Source organism: Orycteropus afer, unplaced genomic scaffold (assembly GCF_000298275.1).
Source record: "Orycteropus afer afer isolate SDZICR_OR568_19922 unplaced genomic scaffold, OryAfe1.0 scaffold00856, whole genome shotgun sequence".
NCBI classification, from domain to species: Eukaryota; Metazoa; Chordata; class Mammalia; order Tubulidentata; family Orycteropodidae; genus Orycteropus; species Orycteropus afer.
This window is the reverse complement of record NW_006922443.1, coordinates 433,634-439,447: the sequence shown is the minus strand read 5'-3', so window position 1 is coordinate 439,447 and position 5,814 is coordinate 433,634.

Below are 5,814 nucleotides of genomic sequence, written 5' to 3'. Positions count from 1 at the left end.
GCTAAGGTCTGGAATTCAGAGTATACATTTGAACCATTTATTCAGTAAGCTTCAGTGTTCATAGTAATTTGGCTATTTTTTTTTTTTTTTTCAGAGACTAGTTAGTCCCCTATTTTGTTGATATTTGCATATTATATTTTAAAACATTTAAGGAGCTCTGGTAGTGTAGTGACTAAGGCACTTGACTGCTAGACAGAAAGTTGGCGGTTCAAACCCACCAGCCACTCCTCAGAAGGAAGGTCGGGCCTTCTACTTCTGTAGATTGCCTCGGAAACCCAAGGGAGGGGTTGCTATGAGTGGGGTCCAACTTGAGGGCACATAACAACAACATTAATATTGATTAATTTTCTCAATCTCTTTATCAGCATTTTAAGTTATATTATTAGCCAGTTATATTGAAGAAGTTTTGCTTTAAATGGCCTACATTCTTTGAGGATAATTTTAATTTGTGCTTATATTTTATATATATTAAATAATGCCCTGTTAGACTCCCTGTATTTCCTATTGTCATGTTTAGAGAGTATTAAAATATTTGAATTTGATCATTAGTCATATTTTAATTCAGTCTTTTAAATTAATTCTGTTTTATGTAATCATTCCTAAAAGCAATCACAATATTTTTTTTTGCAAATAGCATGTCCATGTAAATAATATGTACACACATATAACAGGTGGAAATGATGAAATTATGTAAAAAAGTTATGGCTTAGAATGCCTATGCATACACCGTGCATGTCTCATGACATTTCCAGAAGTGAATTTTGGCCTCACTTACCCTCATTCGATAGTTCAAAAATGTTACTTTTGATTATATTTGTATAATAAAGGTATAAGCCATGACCAATAAGTCATGGATCAAGTTTGGTACCCTGGTTGTGGGAAAACAAACAATTGAATCTGTATTTGTTCTGGAGTAGTTTGTGACCAAGCCTGAGAGTGGTAGAATTCCTTATAGCTAGTCTGCACCCAAGTATGTCATGCCAGAAATAGGCAAAGCCTGAACTCTGGCTGGTCCCATGGTAGATGGGGGACACTGCCCATGCATGTCCAGGTCCTGGGGTGCTGGCCCCATGTGAAGCTAGCAGTAGAGCAGTGCAGTTGGGGCACCCCAGGAGCCAATGAGACCAGTCTTATCCAAGTGAGGGCTGTGACCTCTCTGTGCCAGTGTCCATACAGGCGGGAGATTCAAGTGGCTCTAGCATCACAGCTGGTCAGCCAGATGGTAGGGCAGAATGCATGAGGCTGCAGTGTGCTGGTTCACCCACCTTAGTTGTCTCTCTGGCCTGAGGTGCACAGTCCTGTGCACTTCTTGGGCTGGGGTTGGCCAACGTGGCGAGGGCAGTTTCCAGGACAGAAAAATGATTTTATACCTGCATCGGAGTAAGCAGTTTGCAGAGCAGGGAAGGGCTGCTTTAGGAACTCAAGGGTAGGCTGGTGAATGTTTACTGCTCGGGAGCAAATCTTCACTTCAACAGGCACCAAGATGAAGACTTAACATTAAATCCATTGGACAGAAAGAAAAAAATCAAGCTGAAGCCAGAAACATGTAACAAATATTGGTATAGCATGTTTACAAAAATAACTCGGTTTTGCAGTATGCAAAAACGTGTAACACTTGCAGTGTTTATGTGAAAATAGGTAAATAATTTAGGCTTGTGGCGAAGTACTAGAAGGCACTGAGGAGGAAAAGGGCATGGCAGATTGTTTAGGAAGGCAGGAAGCCAGAAAAGGGAGAAGGGAAACAGGCTGTGGAAGAAAATAGGCAAGCAAAGATAGGTATAAAGTATTAAAGATATTAAATATCATTTCCTTAAATGTATTAACTTCCTTTTATATTTAACCTTAATGTTAGATTCTACAAGAATTTTAAGACTTTTTGATGCAAAATTTGAGATAATTAATACCTTTTAATGTAGATTGGAATATTGAAATAAAAATACACTTGTATCTTCTTACAATTAAATTACTTTTTTAAAAATAATTTTGTGTGTACTAGAAACATACAAAAAAGCAAATGAAGTAATAACTTTTATCTGTCATGGTACTGAAGAATAGGAGTGAATGTTAGAGAGACAGTCCATTCTTCAATTTTAATATCTATTTGCCTTACTTCTTAATTCCTCCTTACCCTTGCCTTACTCTAAAATATAGATCATTATTTTATAATCCATGATGATTTAGCAACTCCTTTAATTTTCCAGAGAGCTCTGGTGGTGTAATGCCTAAGGCATTTGACTGCTAACCAGAAGGCTGGCTGTTCAAACCCACCAGCCACTCCTGTGAAGGAAGGGTGGGCAATCTCCTTTCATAGTGATACTGCCTTGGAAACCCAAGGAGAGGTCGCTGTGAGTCGGATCTGACTTGACGGCAGTGAGTTTGTTTGTTTTGGTTTAATTTCTACCGCAAACCATTCTTTTAGTGTTCTACCTTTTTCCTCACAAGATAAAATCCTACATAAAGTAATTTTTCAAATCTGTTGTGATAAGGAATGTGTGACAAACGAGGAGACCAGCTAATCCTCTTACTTAAGAAGTAATGTATTTATTATTAAATTTACATACAGTAAATTTTGTAGTGAAAACTCCCGTATTCCCTAACTTTAACCCAGCAGACACCTGCTTTCCTATAGTTTTGTCTTTTCAGAATGACAAATAAATGGAATCAGATAGTATATAACCTTCTGAGACTGGCTTCTTTCACTCAGCATGATGCCTTTTAGTCTCTTTATTGTTAACTAGTATTCCACTGTTTTGATGCACTACAGTTTAGTTACCCGTTCACTCACTGAAGGATTTTTAGGTTTCTGGTTTTTTACAATTATGAATAAAGCTGCTATAAACATTTGTACACAGATTTTTGTGTCAATGTAACTTTTCATTTATGTAGGTTAAATAGGAGTAGAATGAGTAGTCATATGATAAGTATAGATTTTATTTTTATAAAAAGCTGCCACACTGTTTTCCAAAGTGGCTATACCATTTTACATTCTTAGCATAGTGCCTGCCTAAGGCACTTGACTGCTAACCAGAAGGCTGGCGGTTCAAACACACCAGCCATCCCTTGGAAGGAAGAGGGAGCAATCTACTTCCGTAATGATACTGCCTCGGAAACCCAAGGAGGGGTCACTATGAGTCGGGTCCAACTTGACGGTACACAACAACAACAACAACCTGCTGGGTATGAGAGTTCCAATTACAACACATCTTCATCAGCATTTGATACTGTCAGGGTTTTTGTTTTTGTTTTCAGTCATTCTAATAGGTATATCGTGAGTAATGCAATTTTAAAAAGCTATTTTAATAATTCTTCAGCAAGCAATGATATTTTATTTATCTTTTCTCCTGAATTATTTTTGGCTGCATTTAGCCTATACCCCAATAGTACATTTAAAAATGTCCTTTCAGGCAAAAGTTTTAAAATAGGACTCCTTACTTTTAGAAAACTACAAAGCAAGTCTAATTCAATAAATATTTACTGAATTTCTGTACTATAGACCAGGCAACATACTAGTTGCTAGGAGTACAAAAGATAGGATACCTGGCTTTAAGGACTGCAGGTGTAATAAAGAGAAAAAAATATATATACTAAGATTGGAGCACCATGTGGTAAGTACAAAAAATAGAAGAATGTATTAAGACGGGAAGTGGCAAATAAAGAGTGTACAATTCTTTGTGGGTAAAAGAGGATGATAGATAATCAGAATATTTCAGGTATTCAGGAAGATAAAAGCATTTTGTAGAGAAGGATCAGCATATGTGAAAGCACAGAGATGTGAAACAGTAAGCAATTTGGTTTAGCAGGGATTGATGAGTACATCTGAGAAGACACTGTGATTCTGTGATTATGGGATAGAAGGAACATCTTTTCACTATGAATTGTCAAAATTCTGATAGTCTTCAGATTGCAAGTGGACAGTGGAAATGGTTACCATCTGCAATAATCTATCAGGCCTAAAGGCACACAGTGATGGCGGGGAAAGATGCTTGTAGACAAGTGTGAAAGGTCTGAGACTTTTACCCTTCTTGCAAACTTGCAAGCTGGCTTGCCACAATTTCCTGTTTGAGATAAGGGACTTCAAGGTCAGGACATTATTAAACAAAGGACTTTATTATTAATGGCACAGCAAGAAACATCAGCTTTGTGTTTGTCAGTTTTGCCTGTTCCACCCTCAACTCCCACAGGGATGAAATGGAATGGCCCAGGTAAGTACCCAGTGGATTTATGTCACAGCTGAGGAAACTGAGTTTAGCAAACTCCAATTTTTTATAATGAATTTGCTTTAGGAAAACCTGCTTTACTTTTGCCCCAGAGAGAGACATTATCTTTATTGGACTAGAGAGTAAACAAGCCTGTGCCGTACTCCAGAGAAAGACACGATATCTTCCAAGGCTGCTCACTGTACAAGCATCCTTTGAAAATGAGTCTAGAATAAAAGACAGTGCCTCTGCTCACAAAAACCAAAAAACCAAACTCACTGCCGTTGAGTCAGATCCGACTCAGCGACCCCTCCTTGGGTTTCCAAGGGAGTTTCACTAGGGAAGTAGATTGCCCAATCTTCCTTCCAAGGAGTGAGAGCTCTGGTGGCCTAGTGGCTAAGGCATTTGACTGCTAACCAGAAGGTTGGTGGTTCTGCTTACAAGATGGGTGGAAATATGTGAGAACAATGGAGAATTGTCTCCCAGTGTTCATCATTGTGTTAAAACCATTTGCATAAAGAAAGAAAAGTCTAATACTCTGGGTACTTACAAGGAAAAAAGCTTAAAAAAATAATCCTTTCAGTAATTTTTATAAAAAACTTAGATAAGTTTGTAACCAAAGAACATAGAGATTTAACTGGTAACATTTTCAATTTGATGTAATCTTGGATCAAAATAGTTCTTTTATTTCCTTGCATCAAAATGTGTATAATTTGTTCCACATGTAGAAAGATAATGTACAGAATCACTTATTGATGAAAAGTACTGATTAAAAGGTGATTAACTTAGGATGTCATATGAAAATACACTTTCTAATAAAAAGTTCAATGCAACAAAAATTTGCATGAGTTTTATAGTTTATTAACTTCTAAGCCATGCAATGGTGAATAGCCTTAAAGAATTCAGCATAACGAAGTGGATTAACTTTCTAAATTCAGGTAGTTCTGTAGACGAGCAGGAATTAGAAGTGAAAATATTCCATTTGGGAGCATATTGTTGGTTAGTAGTTGAGCTCTAATCGTCAGTCTACAAAGATGTACTAGTTCACACGGATCTTTGTATCTTGTTGAAGGAATGTAATCCAACCAGTTTGAAATAATTGGATGCCTTCCTAAACTCAGCTGTGTCTGAAGAAAACATAAATATTTTAAAATTACTTTTATAATATTAATCATTGAATTAGTCTGAATTATTTTATGAAATTCAAAAAATCTTAAATTTGTATAACATTTGTAAGTTTGTTTCCAAAGCACTTTATTCTCACAATGGTACATAAAGTTTAAGTAATATGTCTAATGACACAAAGCAAATTATTTCTTATAACTATGAATCTGGGTAACATTTAAATTTTAAATGGCTCATACACTTATGTTTTAACCACTTTTTCCTTCTATGATAGAAGTTATCAACCTTGGCTACACTCTGGAATTATCTGGGAGACCTTAAAAAATATCAGTGCCCAGGTTCCATTCCAGTGATTCTGATTCAATTGGCTTCGAGTTGGATATAGACAACATAATCCTAAAATTTCCCCAGTTGATTCTAACCATTGTAGAGTAAGAAACATCATATTGCTGAGCCACAGTAAGACATAATGGGAGGGCTATCCATACAAAAA